Raw genomic sequence first — 19,235 nt, forward strand, 5'->3', positions numbered from 1 at the left:
GGGCGGTTGCGCGGAGCTGGAAGTCATGAAGGTTTTTTTTTATATTGATTCATATTTTATTACACCTTAATATTAATATTGACGGTTAATACAATGACAATTTAACCCTTGTAAAATGTTAAGGTCAATAATCTAAAAAGTGTTACGCCTAGCATGTCATAAGTTGAAGGGTTAAACGAATTCTTATAAATAGGGAAATAGGGTAACGATCGAATTTTGGACCCCTAGAGGACATTAATTTGAATTTAAGCTTCAATCAAACAGATTTAGAGGGTGTTATACATAATGATGATGTTGGTATGACCGTAAAAGCCTCCACTGTCCATCAAAAATGCCCACATGGTCATTTCTGGCTGAAAATTAGATGAAAATAACTGATTTTTGAAGCATTAGTTTTCACTGTTTTGAACACCCTAAAGTATGTTGGTCCCTCTTAAGTATATATTTTGGACACCCGGTGTTCAAACCCGCTTGAATCTATTTTCGAAGAATCTGCCACTAGGATATGCTTGATCGCATCCTAATTACTTGATTGACAAAGGCTGATTAGGCAAACTTTGCGAACTTAATGCGGTAGAATGATAAACGTTTTTGTTTACAGATGCAAGTTTCCTCAGCACCACATCCTCTTTTCGTAAACATGCCGCAACACTCGCATGGATGACGAGATTAACAAAAAATAATTTCAAAGCAAATAATGATATTTCCAGCGAGGAAATGATTGCTGCTCGTGCAGATTAATCTAATTTAGCGAATGATTCTAAAAAACTTCGTCATCTTTTCATTAAATCTGTGAAAGTTATGGTAATACGACCCAGGGGGTCCAAAATACATATATGGGGGTCCAAATTATATTGGTTACCCTATTTGTTATTAAAAATGTGTTCAATAAAAATTGTTTTCTATATACAATGTAATGTAATACAATCCACGTTCCAAAATGTTGCTCCATTAAACCTAAATAATCCCTAGAACATTCATAAGACTTCAAGTAAAAAGAAATAAAAGTCAATAATTTCTCACTTCGACTCGATCACTCCTGACACAGTCCTCTTTATTTCATCGCAAATTAGAGCAGCTCTCAAAAGAATCGATGTTTCTGATTATCATGTAGGGGGATTAAGGGCATAATGGACACCCTAAGCAAATGAGTACGCTAGGCCTGTATAACAGAGAAAAACTTAACATATTATCAGTTGACTTACAACTTCAACTTGTTTCCTACGTCTTTCAATCATCAACAGCAGATAGAATGTCTTTATTGTGAAGAAACAATGAATTGTAAACCGTGTGTTTTTGAGGGCTGGCAGGAAAGGTACGGGGCGAAATGGACATCCATCGGGGCATAATGGACACCCCTGAATATTTTAAGCCATAACTTTGATTACATCGACCAGTTAAGTAATTTGCCTACGGAGATTAATACCACAGATATAATACTTAATCTAAGACGAGTTTACATAACATCAAAGTGGATTAAATAAACTTTAGGATAAAATAATCGGATTGATTTTTCCAAACTATCTAAAACGCCTAGCAGTATGCAATGCGCGTACATCCATTCGTAATTGCCAGTGTTCATTTCGCCCCGAATCGATTACAACATTAAAATTGCTATTTTGAGTAAATTCTGATCAAAAGCAAAATGCTTTATGCATTGCTAAATCTGCGTATACATGTAGATAAGCTAACAATTCACTTGTTTTTATGGTGGACACGCTCATACACTTGTAATACCTTATTTGCTGATGCTTCGAAATTATAAGAATTTCACCATATGAAAAACATATATCAATTTCAATGATATTTTGGTTATTTTGGAGGAATATGAATGGTACTTTTGAAAAATAGAACAATGTCTTGTCCCTTCACACTTGTTCATTAAAAGTTTAACATAAAAGTCAACGGTTTCGGCAAAAACAGGGGTGTCCATTTCGCCCCGGGTGTCCATTATGCCCCTAATCCCCCTACGCAAACGTCAATCAAAGATACGAAAATAAATAAGCAAACAAACAATCCTTTGTTCTCGAGTAGAAATGATTTCAAGATGTTTTCTCCTTTTTCTTGACATAACGTTTCTTACGGGGGCAAAAACAACTTCTCAGCTAAGTGTTCTATGAGACAGAACTGTTCTCAACTGAGAACTTTTCTGCTGATGATAATTTGCATTTGTTTCTTTTTCTTCTTTGTGGCTCTAAGTGCCCACTAAAGCTTAGCCTGGCTCCCTTCAACATTACGCAGAAAAATAATGCTTGTTTAAAACAGTAAATCCCATGGTTGAATTTCAAACTGAGAATTTATTTTTTCTAAAGTATTTTTTTTGTTCTTACTTAGAGTTTTTCAATAAAAATAATCAATTGCCGTCATTCCGTATAGCGTTTGTTTGTATGTAGGGTGGGGCGGGCCAAGATGGGTCGCGGGACAAGATGGGTCAGTGCCATTTTCGGGCGCATTACTCATGTTTTGATTATGTTAATAATTTTGTTAGATGACCAGCATGTTTGGGGCATTGATTAAAAAAAATTTCACTCTCATTGGCAGTGTACGCAGAATATGCCACCGCAAGCGGAAAATGGGCAACAAAGAAGGCACGGCAACAACGCTTTGTTTTTTCGTTAGCAGATAATGACAAAATCGCTCCCGAGTTTATTCTTTTGTTGTGAATAAACGGTAGGAAAATTTGTCTCGTTCTATTCACATCGTGATTTTCGCATTGTTTTACAACTGAAACTCAACTCTGAGGTTTGCAAGAGTCTTAATTCGTCCAAATGCTTATGAATTCGATGATGTGGGTCAAAAATTTCAGCAGAAAAGCCAGAATATCGGTATGCGCACGGTAAGCAATGTTTGTTTTATTACTCTCATCGCCTGACAAGCGTTTGTTGCGGAGCGCCTTTGTTACCAACATGCACCGCTTAGGACAAAACGTTTGTTTTTCAGCGTGATTCGTTTTTCTTACCCTGGTTAAAAGACAACAGATAAATTGCGGTGCGCGTAAAGTGGGTGGCTCCGTTTATAACGAATCCCGATTACCTCTTGTAATCTTCCTCAGTGTCAGTAATCCACTTGTTAGTTTCGTCTCTACCGATGGTTTTTTTTTATCTGTATTAACGATATTTTTTCTACCAATGGTTTAAAAACTGATTTCCAAGCTGCCGTTACCAATACAATCACATTCCGGCTTTGCTAGTGGTAAAAGTGCAGTCGTTTAAACCAATCCATTATGTTATGTTAAAATGACCAAATCTCAGTTTGTTCTAACAAACTGGAGAACGTCCATAAATTACGTCATGCTTTGAGGGGAAGGGGTGGCTTAGCAAAGTGTGACGACCCATACAAAAATTTCAGAGGTCTCATATAAAAAGTGTGACATAGGGGGAAGGAGGGGGGGTTTAAAAATGGGCCATTTTTGTTTGACGTAATTTAAGAACGCTCCCCTGTCAAAAATTTCGACAGATAAAAATATTGTATTATCAAACAAGCTCAGTTTGAACTAGTAATCAGTTTGTCGCTATAGTAAACCAAAAAACCGTTTGATTTGAACTAGAATTTAAATGTGTTTACATTTATTTTTTACGCTACGCAAGCTTTACGATATATTATCACCAAATGTGTACCTAACAACACAGCGTGAAATATTCACCAGGACGCGTTCTGGTTTAATATCTGTGGGCCCACGCAAGAAAAATCCACGCAACTAATTTTCGCGCAGGAGTCTAAACAGGTGGAATCTCCGCAATAACCACTAAGCATTTGGATAAGCCGCAGAGCAGACCGTATTAAGCATTTGAATTGCTTGTTGCCCTACATAAGCAGTTTGAATACATAGCTGCCTTTAACTAGCATAAGCTGTGCTCACAGACAAACAGACGTAACACTCTTCAAAACGGCTTGACACATGCATTTAACGATCAATTCAAATTTCATTTGATTCGCGCGATCCTTCTACCAGAGGCGCTAGTGTTCGATCGCTTTGACGTTTGCCAGTGTACACGTTGCTGAATGATGCAAACGAAAATTACAGATGATTTCTGTAGTAGTGTGCGTGTTAGCAAACGTCAAATCGAAATCCATCATGGCCGACAGTGTCTCGCGCGGTTATACCAACAGGTGGCAGTGTGTTCATACAAAAGACACCGGGCAAAAATTTTTGATGAATTTCCTTTAAGAGTTACGTCTGTTTGTATGTGCTGTGCTGCTCAAAAGCTTTTGACTGTTAATTAGCATTTCAAATGCTTGAGGCCTTTTCGCTTGGAAGCATTCAGAATGCTTTTTAACTGCTCTTCAAATGCTTACAGCAAAGAGTATGGAAAATATGTTACGTGTTTGATAACACATGTTGTCTCTTTCCCACATAGTCTATGCCTCTGTTGACATATTTGTACATCTGAGTTGATTATTCATTTTCCCTTTGTTTTCCCGTACTCATCCAAAAGTTACGCAGCAAATATTGCTGCAGCTGGTTCAGATTCGGAACATGGCCATCGTATCATTTCGTCGAAAAGTATGTATCGAATCGGTAGATGCGTTGGCGGGTCATAAAATTATGCGGAAGAAGGAATCATATGCTAGATGGAAGATGGAATGAAAGTACTTTGTGCACAGAATACAAGTTTTGGGTGTTTTGGAACTGAAGCTCCTTTCCAATCATTATTTATATTGAGAGTTAAATTAGCGCACGCCATCGCAACAGCTGTAGCATATCCTGTAGCGTGGAGCAGAAACTTGAGCAGCAAACATGGACGAGTAATCTCTGGATCGTAAGTTCAAATCCAAATAACTATCAAAATATGCAAAAAAAGTACTACCTACATCAGCTGGAGTGTGCAAGGCGAGAAAGCGCGAGGAGCGAGGAGCAGACGTAAATCTATTTTTGTTTTGTTTTGCTCGACGAGGCGTTACGCTTCTTTCACATTTTACGACGTTCCTGAAGGTGCTGCACTCAGACAGCCCGTTATTTTGTCAAAACCTGCTGTGAGGTAGCACTACAGGCACATATACGGCCCATTAGCATTAAACGCCTTGTGGTAAATGTTGGAGTAATGCTATTTTAAATGATTACTGGTTAGTTGGGTTGTAATTGGAATCTCGGTGCGTGGGCCTGCACAGTGCACACAGTATACAACATTTAGAAAATTGTGTACCGTGGACCTTCATATTAGCACAGACAAACAGACGTAACACTCTGATAATTCACATCGTACACCGATTTAACGGTCTTTTTCAAAATTTGATAGTTGGCCAACTGCTCAATCGTGGCGCTCGCATCGTTTTTGTTCGAGTTTGACGTTTGCTCACTACCGCCACCTAGTTGGTGGTCGGCCAAACATAGGCCTTTTAGCATTGGGCGAATATGTTTTCGTGACTATGATTTGAATCGAAAAATGTTCGAAGTGTTACGTCTGTTTGTCTGTGATATTAGTGTGGGTCATCAGAACCGTTTTCTCAGATCAAACCTTTTTTGGTTCCGTTTCGGGTCCTGAGTGTCTGTGCAAAATTTGAGTACGATCGGTTGCGTTTACACTTTGCGCATCACAATTGAAATTTGTATGTGATTTTGTATGGGAAAACACACTTTTTTGCATTTTAGCCATAAGTTGAAAAAGTTTGTCTGAAACATTTTAACCGATACTGTAATATGATAGCCTAGGATGTTCTGAAAAACTTTGTTGAAGACCGCAAAGCGATCCGATGCTTGTGAAAATAGTTATAACCAACGAACCGCATGCATGTGTTTATGTTTTAACATGTAAAGGAATAACAATAGCAACAAAATCATGCTGTTTCGCCAAGCAATGCCCACGCTATAACTTTTTTTATAAGCATCACACCACTTCGTGGTCTTCGACAAAGTTTTTCAGGACACCCTAGGCTATGTTTTCACTTTATCGGTTACACGGTTTTAGAAAAATTCGAGCTTGTTATGAGAGAAATGCAAAAAAAGTGTGTTCCCGACTAGAAAAATATATCAAGTTTATAACACATTGTGTTATGATATTATGAAATTTTTCTATAACTCATTATGTTATAAACTAGATGCAGGATGATGTTAAAATAACTAAAATCGTAACAAAAAGTACACCAGTCTAATCAAAATAATAACCTATTTTGTTATAATCAGATCAAAATTCTAACACAATATGATATAAATTTTAGCTTCAAGAAAACTAGTTTCTATCATATTTTGATACAATTGTGTAAAATGATGTTCTGAATGTCAAGGAATCAAAACTAAATTATTTCACAATGAGTTATTGAACAACATTTATAACACAATATGATACAATTGAGTTATAATATTTTTAAACACCAACATTATTACACTGTCCGACAAAAAAAAAACTTTTGCCGTGATCAGAGACCCCATTAGTTGGGCATAAAAGCGCATGGAAAATGTAGAAAAATGCCATTTTCAAATCTGTTGGAGCACCCCTAAAAACTTTTTGAGATGAGTTTGAATTTTATTCATTTTTGAAGGTTTGACAAGAGCTTTAGAAATCATCATAAACACTTTTGAAATACAATATCTACGAAATGCAATTTTGTGCACCACTGAAATTTTCACAGATCTGAGAAGTAACTTTGATAAATAACTAGTCAAAATTTCAGCCTATTACGACATTCCATTTCATTGATACATGTCCGGGAAGAATTAAATATGACTTATATAATACAAATCCTTGAAGTTTTCTCTTAATTCAATCACAAAAAATAAGCCCCCTATCCTTATCTAATCATAACAAAATAACTAGTTTAATTTAATTTGACTACGAAATGCTACACTCATGATTAGGGACAATGGAAATTCGCGGCAAAATTTCTCAAATTTCGCGGGCCAACATTGAGAATTTCGCGGTGATTTCGCGGCACCTTATTTTTGACCGTATCTTTGAAGAAAACACAAATTTTCCTTGCGAAATTAATAATTCCTCTGGGTTTTTTAAGGCGTAGGTAATCAGGCATTCACAGAAAAAGTAACAAATTTGATGAAAAATCATTAACGAAGTAGGCGTAAAATGCATTAAACTTTTATTTTGCCAGATTCGAAATCGTGAATAACTTTACACTTTGAAAAGTTATCAGCAAATTTTCATAAAAAAAATTAAAACTGGCGGAATTTTGAGGTTATTTTCTAAATTTCCTCAGATTTCGCGTCATTTCGCGGGACTTCTTAAACTTCGCGACCATCGCCCGATTTCGCGGATTTCGCGGCTTCCGCGAAATCGCGAATTTCCATTGTCCCTACTCATGATCTAAATAATTGAATTCAAATTTACAAGTAGAAAAACCGGTCGAATTTTCAAATTACTAACGTGGTAAGCCTGTGTAAAAATAAAAAAAAATCTAATACATTTATATTTTGCGATCAGTACAAAAAAAACGTTTCCAGTGTTTTCGTGGGTTGTCTATATTATCTTAATGTTTCGAAGAACCTCCTAGCCATACCAAGGTGGTAAAATTGATAACTTTATTGAATAAAACAAACCTATTTCAATACAATGAATTGAAGCTGGCATTGCGCAGAAAACATGGTTTAAGTTCACGACTGTTCAAAACAATGCAACACTAAAAAAATGCAAGCCAAAAAAAGAACATTCTCCATTTACTATTAGTAATCGTACAAGCACTGTTGTTTGCATCACATTTTAGTTAGTTTCACAATAAAGAATGTGTATGTTGGGGCATTACCATTGAAGACACTTTAATGAAATCAATTGAATTTGTCATGTAGTAAAATATTTCCAATCTTAATTTCAAGCTCAATAATGTCCTCCACGATTGTAAATGCTTTATAAGTTCCAGCGGCACAGGGTCTGGAACCACTTGGGCAGGATCACCTATTTTGGGCACTTGTGTCTATAACTCAGTCAATTTAGAACCGATTGACTTGATTTTTGAGAAACGATCAGATGCGCACAGTATCTAGCTATGTGCAACATTTCAAGCCAATCGATTTGGAATTGACTGAGTTATGGCAGCAAGTGCCTAAAAAAGCTGCTCCTGCCTAAATGGTCCTAGACCCTATTTGTTGATATAGTGTTTAATACTGTCGGTCCAGGAGCACTAAGACGAATTAATAAAATTTATTTACTTAAGTCCAAATTTGTTTTAATGCAGAGGTCGTTGGAATTTGAATTAATATATTTTCCGCATCGTATTTAAATTTTTAAGAAAATGGAACTGCTTGATATCCACCAGGTCAAGCAATCTAGGACGGTTACTTAGGTTCACACCAAATCATTGAAAAGCATTCTCATCCATATGCGATATATGGATATTTAAATTTTGGTACGACTCGAAATTCGATCAAAACAAAATACTTCCCTGAATTAAGTGGACGTAAGTGTATTTTGCCTGAATTGTGATCCTTACCCATCGCATTCAAAATCGCAGTTTATTGGTATTTAAACATGATTATGAAAGTAACATTTGATGTCAAATGTTACAATAAACTTTGTTCATTTTCATAAGCGACAAAAAAGTTTTTGAAAACTGCAATTGGAACATTAAATTTATTTGGAAAAGTTTTTCCTTAAAACACTCATGCTGACCTCAATGAATTAATCTAACTTTCTTCTTGTGGATCTTTTGTAAACATATCCTAAAATTTCTCGTATAGCTTTCCAGAATCATACTTAGTTAAACCAGATGCTTGAAATACAATTTTCATCTTCTTCAGTCAGAGACTGAAAAATACATTAACACTAGAAAACGAACGTCACATCTAGTGTCCTAGTGGAGAACTTGTAAAGAAACGTTTTCTCCTCCTGGAGCGGAAATCCATCCAATATTCCGAGGCGTTCGAAGTATCCGAAAGACTGACGCTGCACGGCATTGACGCATAGAAGTTCTTTAAGTGGATATGAATATGGGCGTGCTTTATGGGATTAGATTAAAGCAACATCAAAGATTTTCAATATATAAGTCAGAGTTAAGCCTTCGCGGATATGTATCAATGAAACGGAATGTCGTAATAGGCTGAAATTTTGACTAGTTATTTATCAAAGTTGCTTCTCAGATCTGTGAAAATTTCAGCGGTGCACAAAACTGCATTTCAAAGATATTGTATTTCAAATGTGTTTATGAAGATTTCTAAAGCTCTTGTCGAACTTTCAAAAATGAATAAAATTCAAACTCATCTCAAAAAGTTTCTAGGGGTGCTCCAACTGATTTGAAAATGGCATTTTTCTACATTTTCCATGCGCTTTTATACCCTACTAATGGGATCTCTGATCACGGCAAAAGTTTTTTTTTGTCGAACAGTGTTATATCACAATGAGGTATACATATCATGGCTTGTTATAATTATGTTATATTTTTATTAGAATCTTCTAGTCGGGTTTCCCATGTAAAACCCCATACAAACTTCAAACGCGATGCGCAAAACGTAAACATAACCGATCGTGCCCAAATTTTGCACACACATTTGTGTCCTGAAATGGGATCAAAAAAACTTTGATCTGATGGGATACCATTGAATTTTTCATTTCCCCATATAAACGATGACCCACTCTACTGCATATCTCTTGAACTCAACGGAATCAGCCACATACTCATGATTTACTTGAGGATCACGGGTTCGTAATCGTAGCGCAACGGGAGGAGTATTGTTCATTACCATCTGAGTGAAGTGGCACCACTCGTGAGCTGGGGCAGCTTTATGGATTTCTGATATGTTTCTATGAAATTTTGAAAAGTTATCAATGGATAGTTTGACGATTTTTCATGGATCGTTTTGTCATTTTGAGCCCAATTGGTTGCTGTAGCACCTTCTTGCAACAGACTCTCTCTTATCGTTATACTTAGAGATCACTACACCAGTACCACAGCAGACGGAACTGCAAATCAATCACATTCTAATTGATGGATAGCACTTCTCCGACATTAACGGCGTCAGAACTCATCGTGGCGCTAGCATCGACTCAGACTAAATACTACCTGGCAATGGTCAAATTGCGCCCAAAACTCTAATTCATCAACAATGTATGGTACCGACCGACGGCCGCTATGGTATGACCTCGAGTAACTAAACAACCGGATGGTGCCGTTACGTACCCCGATATGACCCCTTTGGAGGACTGCTGGAATATAATCGAAATAGTTTTCAGAGACGCAATCGACAGCACTGTCGTTTGGACGAAGTTGGTCATCGGTTCGTTATCTCTACATAGCAACTGTGTTTAAGGTTGACTCGCTGTTCTTTTCCGGAAGTTTATAGTGCACAGTTTTGCAGAGTTTTTAACTGACACTTTGACGATAATTATCGGCCTCTAACGAGAGGAACCGATGCAGTAAAGTTCTCCTAACATAGAGAAAAGACAGTCTGGTTTGCGGAAGCAAACTCCCTATTTTCTGTCCGCCTGCGACCAAAGTCCCCACCAGAGCTGGTAACACGATCTTCCCAAATGTTTTTTGAACTCCGGCAGACCAACCAAGTTGTCCTACTTTGCGAAAACAATGAGTTAATTTGGTTACCGTGTATTGTACAGATTTCCATTTTACGTATAACAATTGCGTTTCTAGATGTTAACATATTAAATTACGCACTTGAACGAATATCAATGATCTACGGTAACAAACCACACTTTATCACATCGGTAATTATACTGTTTAATCTGTCGGGTGGCGTATGGTCGGTGATTCACCGTAATTTTCCGCACAATCACAATGCATGCCATGGCTCGGATATTTCAATCGGATGATTTCACTTTTCCTGTCCGGCGACGATTATCTTAAAATTACTCTGATCAACACTGAACAATGCAACGGCGTGAAGTTGCTGGTTCTATATTGCACAAATTCTGTATCTACAAGTAGGGTACACAGGGTAAGGAAGAATTTTGCTGTTCGAATATTATTGTTATTATTATCATTATTTATTTATTATTTCATCTGACACCATGGTCTTAATGAATAAAAAAACTTACCTAATTTAATCTACGCATTCTATACAATCGTTGTTTAAATGTTTCACGGACATGTAGTGGCTCGATCCCCAGCAGGGCACAGCGATGCCCATAAGGTGGTTAATTATGCCTGTCCTGCTGAACATAATATTCTCGGGTTATTCAATCGGCTCATCAATGAAATCTTGATTGTTATACACTCTTTAAGAACATCGATTTATATGCACTCCTATATGCTTTCACCTACCATCACTCACACCCCGGTCTGTCCTACATTCAATCTGCGCAGAACGACGGGAACGTATATCTGTTGCTTCGGCCGTTGTCATTGTTCTAACGCCAAACGAACAGAAGAGATTTTATTCAAATTGAAAAATAACACGTTCAACGCATTTTCTCCTGGTCCCAGAGGCGGTAATGCATAAATAAACAAATTCATGCCTTCGAGGAGGATCAACGTAATTCCAGAGACCTTGCTTTTTTCCTTATGCTTTGTAGAAGTTCTTTCACGTTCGGCTCACGGATGGCTTTGCTTTGTGCAGTAGTGTGTTTGCGACAGATGCCAAAGTGTGCCAGACGGAGCGGAATATTCAGAAACGGGATGAACGAGGAATGTCTCAACAACGCGTACGGGAAGGTCGCTACCATTATGTAATTTGAGAGGGACAAATTGATGTACATTAATTCACCTAAAGTGCTTTGTAAGATAAATCAGTAAAAAAAATTGAAAACGACGTATAATCAATGCTACATCATTGATTATACGTTGTTTTCAAAATTTGTTACTGAAATAATATTTTTTTTCTGTAAGAAAATGATTGCTAGCCGAGTAATCTAGTAGATTTATCGGAGGCCCAAGAAGGGGTCTAAACTGTGTTGGTCTATTCAACTATATGATGTTGGAAAAACCGGGTCGAAAAATCATTTCAAATTACTTTTAAGAATTAAAATATGGAAACCGCTTCTCGCTAGAAGTTGTAGTCTAAATCAAAGTAACTGCGCTATGACAAATTCCTATATCAAGTTTACGTGACAACATCGTGACGAGTAAGTACCGTATGATCGTCATACAACATTACACCAGAAAAAATATATCATTACATCACTATTCATGCGAAATTTACCTATTTCTTCCCACATATTAAAAAATAATTCATTAATATGCACATATTGTACCTTACATTGCACAAGTGCCTCTGTGTGTGGTATATACCACACCACAATGGAACGTGATAGAGCTGGAATCGTGTACAGTGACCCCACACCGATAAATCATCTTAATTTTTGTACACTATTTATGAATCACCATGTTGATCAAATGGAGTGATCCATAAACTGTGGTCATTTTTGCCGATTCATAAATTGTGGGGTCACTGTACCACTTAGACGGATTGATAAAATTCGATGTCATCTAATTGACTGATGGAATTTCGAATTCACCGTCCCACACGACTTTGAAATGATCAATGACAAGTTAGATTTTAGAACGCAAATTCATGCTATTCTTAGTTGTGAAAACGATAAAAATACATAAAACCAATCCCTTGTAAATACGTTGGTTCAAGCACCTACACCTTCCACATCCATAAACAGAGTGCGAGTACCTATCACCTTTGTAAGCAGTCTTCTCCGTTCGTTGTCTATTATTCTTTGCGTAAAGCAAGTAGCACAGTTCGTGTACCTAGTGACGATAATGATTGCTTCCCATTCTTGAAAGGATTTCCTTTTCTCTCGAAACTCGAAAGTACGCATTTTGCTTTCATCTTGGTCGTTCGTCGCCGTATCAACTCTTGGTGACGGACGATGCTCCGTTTTGTTTGCAATGTTATCGCTCTCGTCTCATAAAGCATTGTCCAGTTAGAATCCGGACGCATGGCATATTTTCTAGGGGCGCTCTCAATGATCACAATCTTCATTCTTTTACAGCAGTCTTATCCTACACTAGTCCTCGTTTAACGGTGAAAATTTCATCGATTTTCTTGCAACGAGTGAAAAGTTAATTTAGATTGAAGACAAGAGAAGGAAAAAAATCTTGCACAAACACGTTGAAAATTTAGTGTGGTCAGATACGGCAGTCCAAAAAATGTTAATATCTCCACAACCATTTTGTGTTTTGTGCATAGATGTTGTTAATCATGGCATAAGGAAGTGTCCCCAGAGGATTAAAGCTTGGATTCATTGATTAATCTGCTTGGAATTCGAAGATTTGGCAAGAAGCACGAACTCTGGGCATCGTTTTTTAAAAACAAGATTATGAGAACAAATTTATACAAGGATGACAGCCTCAATAACCGCGTGCTGCTTTTCAAAAGCGCACACAAGGGATCTATAGAGGATTTATCTATTTCGATGATCTGTCACGGCAGCCGGGGCCGTACAGTGGTTTCGTCATGGATGGGTAGTGTTTATCAACGAAAAAAACACTCAAATTTCGCGTTCACTCTATTCACCAAAATGCCTCTCATTTCGCAATAAGAAAAACTTTTTGAATTTTTTCTTCGGAATCCTAATCAGACTAATCAAGTTACTCAGGAAATTGCATAGACGACCTGATTGTTGGACTAACATGCCGAAGGGGTTGATTCTAAAATTTACCACCGTTGTGCAGATTTTTAAGGAAGTTAACACGGAAAAAGTGAAAAAATGTATTTGAAATAAAAATAAATAATTTCAATGTAATTTTTCCATGAAACTACAATAAATGATGTTTGTTTTGAGGGCTTCACCTTTTATGTTTGTTATTCCATCCCTGAGATATACGTGATTTTGTCCGTCCGGATTCTAAGTGGACAATGCCTTATCATTTATTTACTGTGAAGCTAGGGTGATTTTGCATATTTTATATTATGTCGGTTTAAGACGCAAATTTAAGTATCAAGAATATTCCATCTCTTCTGTCATGTCGGTATTATCTCAAATAAATTGCGTTGGATTAATCTAATGCGTTGAAAAAATATAAAAAAATAATTAATTGCACCAAACAGTGACGGTTTCATTGAAAGTTTATTAGACAACGACTGATTACCGATTACAGTGAAGATCTGATTTTATCAACCCCTTGTATTATTTTGGGTTGATAAAATCAGGACATTTCGACAATGATTTTTCATTTGGGCCTAACTGACATTTTCGAGTTCTCTTCATCGATTCTCTTTTTGTGTTATAACAGAATGTTAAATTTCCCAAAGATTTTTTTGGCTGAAACGCGAAGAAGACGACTATATGTTGCTATAGAAACAAAAAGAATAATGAAGTTATTAGCGAAAGAGAGAGTCGACGAAGAGAAATCGATCAAGTCAGTTAGGCCCTTATGAAAAATCATTGTCGATTTGTTGATTTTTTTTATCAATTTTTCTAAAAAAAGATTGTGAGTTTGTCTAACAAATTAGCAGTGTGTTTGATTGAGAGCGAGGGATTGATTTATATTTAAATATTGGAGTGGGTGTTAAGGGCCGAAAATAAAATGGAAATTTGTAGTTATTAAAAAATGGAAATCTATTAAATTTCTGTCCTTTTCTTGTCATGACATCATACTGGAACACAGCCTTCCTACAGCTTACAATTATTTGTTGTCTACAGAAGACAGTATATGGCAGCATAAGCGGAACTGTATAGCACAGTTTGAATTAAAACACCAGCTTTAGCTGTCAACGAATGAAAGTGATCCAAAATCTGATCGACAAGTAAGTATATTTATATCTTACACTGCTCAAACTGGTTCCAATTCCGCTGCCTTCCCATTTCAATTTCTAAAGCCATACTGATAGCGATTACGTTAGAAACGAAACTCTTATCTCAACAGCAGGCAAATTCTCTTCATTCATAGAAAATTCATGGAAGAATAACTGGAGAAAACCATAAGGAAATCCTAGAATAATTTTTCGGCGAATTTCTTATTGAAATCCCTGGAAAAATATCTTGGAGAATTACCCGGAGGAATTACAGGACAGAACCCTATGTTTCCTGAAGAAACCCTGAAAGGGAATTCTTGAAGAAATCCCTTTAGTAATCCCTTAAGGAATTCCCATTAAAATCTCTGGAATATTCCCTAAAGACATCCCTAGAGGAATTCCTGAAGTAGTTTCTGTAGGAATCATTGGAAGAAATCCTACTGAAATATCTGGAGAAATCCCCAGATGAATTTCTAGATCAATCGTTCTTTTCTATATCATGTTTTCTACCACCCATAAACATGGCAGGGTTCAAAATTCACAATAAGGATGATTTATTTGACTAAACAAAAAAGATGTTTTATGGTCAGTTCAAACATGCTGCGGGGAAAAACAAGCACCCCTACGGGGCAAGAAGAGCACATCATTAAAATCAAAATATTTTAACTATAAATTGGCCGTACAGTGATTGAAATAGTGAATCTTGTTCATTGCTATGGTATCACGTTCAAAAATGATCAGTTTTTTTTTTTCGATTATTAAAAAAAGGCGGTTTTATAAACATTATAACTTTATACAAAATGACCCGAAAAGCAATGAACGATTATTAAGTGGCTTATTTTTAGAAATTAACGCAACCAAACCCATGTTCGGCAGTATTGAGTGGATTACAACAATTTCAAAATATTTTCTATATTCCCATCAGGGGTGCTCATCTTGCCCCTTCAAAGGGAAAAAACTAAAATTGAATAAATTTTACCGTTTGTTTTAAGAAAATAGTTCCTAATGCAAGTTAAAATGCTTTGCAGCAAACTAGTAATGTTCGCTGATAATCAAAATTATGGTAAAAATTTGATTCTTACATAAAAACCTTATTTCATTCTGATGATTTCTTATAAGAAAATGCAAAAAATCCATGCTATTGACTAATTTGATGATATTTTTCAATTCGTTCGTTGTGAGGTACCTTTTATCAGGTTTACAAACAGGATGAACTTTATTCTAACGGATTATGAAGTTGTTTGGACAAAATTCTACATAAAAGTAGTAAAACAGAGGGGTGCTCATCTTGCCCCGGGTGGCCATCTTGCCCCGGGTGGCCATCTTGCCCCGGGTGGCCATCTTGCCCCGTCCTACCCTACTCGGTCCATGTCTGTTTGTCTCCAGTTCCACACTCTGCGAAGGGTCCGCAAATCGTACTCCACTTGATCGACCCACCTAGCTCGCTGCACGCCACGTCTTCTTGTACCGATCAGATGACCCTCGAGAACCATTTTAGTCGGGTTCCCATCCGACATCCTGATGATGTGACCAACCCACCGTAGCCTACCGATTTTCGCGGTGTGGACGATGGTTGGTTCTCTCAGCAGCTGATGTAGCTTGAGCTCGTGGTTTATTCGCTTTCTTCAAGTCCCGTCTTCCATCTGCACTCTGCCGTAGATGGTACGCAACAACTTCCGTTCGAAAACTCCAAGGCCGCGTTGGCCCTCTGCACGTAGGGTCCATGCTTCATGCCTATAGAGGATTACCGGTCTAATCAGCGTTTTGTAGATAATTAACTTCGTGTGATGGCAAACTTTGTTCGATCGTAGAGTTCTGCGGAGTCCAAAGTAAGCTCGATTTCCTGCCACAATGCGTCACCACAAGTACACGAATTCTTCAACCACCACGATATCATCACCGTCGATAGAAATTCGTTATGTCTCAATATGTACTCGATGATTTTTTTTTCAATATTTTTTGTGTTACAGCTTATACCCAAGGCTTTCATATGCAGCTAGGTTTGAGGTTTTATATTCACTACAAAAAATATGAAAAATGTGCTTATGTAGTTGACGATGTTTAAACATTTACCATATTTTGCACATATAATCTGCCAAACGTTTTCCACCAATAATAGTTCATTAACTGATAAAATGTTTTAAAAACGATTATTTTTTCTCAAGATTTGGTCAGAAATTGTATAGCATTTTTTCAGTAACTCTTTTCGAAAGCACTAAAAATGCTATCGTCAGTATTTCCTTGATGAATATAACGTGATGATCCAGTTCTGAGTATTTCTTAAAAATGTTCTGGGTCTAGTACTTCGCAGATTGTATCCTATTAATAGATATTCATTCCGAAAAGTCGGTGAATGGCGAACTTACGGTGGGTAGACACTTTGTTTTTTTTTTTTCGTTTTCATGCTACCCCCATATCTTCATTCCCAGGGACTTCCCCGGAATAAAGAACCCGAATGTATTATTTACCGTGATTCTACTGGATTCTTCACAAGTACGGGTGTTGATAATTCATTTCCTCTGGATGCTGTTCTGCTGTACCACTTACCGACAGCAAGAGCAGCATGGAGATGATGTGACACATCATGGACTGGACAGTGGACACACCATCTGCCCTGGAGTGGCTTGGATGTTTAACACTGATAACCTAGATGATGAGACAATTGACGATAATTGACCGAAATCTGCCGGTATGCTGGCACTGTGGATGACGGGATACATTATAACGCCTATCTATTTTAAGAGAATATGCACACATAGAGGTGCATTGAAGAAGCGTTGAAAATCAGTGCACATATAAGCTATATTGCATCTCTTTGTTGTTGAAATATGGTACACGGATAAGCGTCGATTGGTGTGGAAAACTATACTGGCTTGAGAATGCATATGTGCATGCAGTTTGCTTTTTATTTTTTTACTTGTTTAATTTAATATTTTCTTGTGAACATCAACCGTGCGCGTTAAGATTTTTAAGCATTACATTGCGATATTCATGGGCGTTGTAAATATTGCTCCACTGTAGTACACCCACCATCAAACAGTTTTGATTTTGTAGTCATAAAAACTGATTCTTCACGATCTGAAAAGTACACTATATGCATTAGCGGGTTTAAATTTTGAGTAACGCGCTATTATATGCACAGCACAGCGATTGTTTATATTTATTATGGTAGTTATAGAGCTGTTGTTTTTTTTCCTAAAACGCTTCTTTTTATACACTCGATTTTTATTGTACGGGTAGTATTGTTTGCTACATATAACTCAGTCAATTTTCAACCAATTTATATGAAAATTTGTACACAGGGAAACACGGTCAGTACTAGCCGTGTAAGGAAAATCAAGTCAGTAGGTTTCTTCAAGCTGATAAGGTGCAAGAAATGATTCGTGTGTAGTGAAGTTTTAAATTGTTTGTAGCAAACATTAGTCCTGTTCAACGACGTTTATATCCAGTTCCACAAAGAAGTCCTCCTCGAAATGGAATTTCAAATTTTCTTATTTTTCTTGGCTGCTTATATTTTACGTAGAAGCCCTGCATGAATGCGACAGTGAAAGAATTTTGCGAATCCGATGACCCGTTCCCACGGCTAAACGTGACCTACAAACATCATTTCATTTTTATTTTATATTTATGAAGAAGTTATGCAAATGCCTCCGGCGCTAAACGGTTTATTTTGATTTCCGCGATGCTACATCTATAATTAATAGTTTGTTTACATCCGACAACAATGTTCTTCTACCAAAACCTGTTTCAACCGGCTTCTGGGACAGCCGGTTCGGTTCAACAGCACTGTGGCTCTTCGATGAATGTGTTTCTGCAATGAAACTAAACGTCTTTCAGCTGTCTCTTGGCGCCTCGTTTTTTTATGCGATCGTTGATTGTGTCTTTTTCTCTTGATCATATCATCATCGGCTTCGGTTGACCGTGAAAATGTGTCGATAAGAAATGTATCGCGTGACTTTTATGGCACATTATTCGCTATCGTCTGGACACTATAACTGTTATTGATTAATGATGTTATGTTAGGGTGGAACGGGGCAAGATTGGTCACCTAAGCATGGATCATCATAACTTTGTAAAAACAAATAGTTTTTTTTTCGTCCTCTACTATTTAGAACGATTAGTTAGCTATACTAGAAGTCGAAACCACGCGGCTAACGACGCTTAAGAATATCGTGTTGCTAAATGTGTATAAAAGCCAAACTGTGAGTCGATTCTGCGTCATAGATAGACCTTATGAAAATCGTTCTAACCGTTATGAATTATTTAAAGGCCATTTCATAAGTTAGACCTTATGATAATCTTAGGTTTATTTGCCTGAGTGTATGAAATGAACAGATTGCGCCACTGTAGCCTTGTGTGTCTGACATAACTCGACTGCTGTCGCACTGTTAAAGCCCACCCCATATATTGTGGCTCTTTCGTTTTGATGCGGCAACTGCTAGCAAAGTTGACTTCGATCATTCATTGAATAACTTCAAACATTTTTCTATTGTAAAATTATCACACCTAATCTTTTTTGCGGCTATTATTTGAGCTAATCTTGATAACATTTTAATTATACAAATAATTGTTTCTGTAAACTTAATAAGCGATAAATAAACAGAAATGCAAGAATGTTTTGCATCCCTGGACAAAAGTTTGGCTCATTTACCTATGG

The 19,235-nt window shown here is 37.0% G+C and overlaps 1 protein-coding gene across 1 annotated transcript in view; it reads left to right on the forward strand.

Annotated features, from left to right (window-relative positions):
* Positions 1–19,235, forward strand: part of LOC109398993 (sortilin-related receptor) — a 51,913-nt gene that overhangs the window by 12,942 nt on the left and 19,736 nt on the right. The gene's annotated exons all lie outside the window — the stretch shown is intronic.

Source organism: Aedes albopictus, chromosome 3 (genome assembly GCF_035046485.1).
Source record: "Aedes albopictus strain Foshan chromosome 3, AalbF5, whole genome shotgun sequence".
NCBI lineage: Eukaryota > Metazoa > Arthropoda > Insecta > Diptera > Culicidae > Aedes > Aedes albopictus.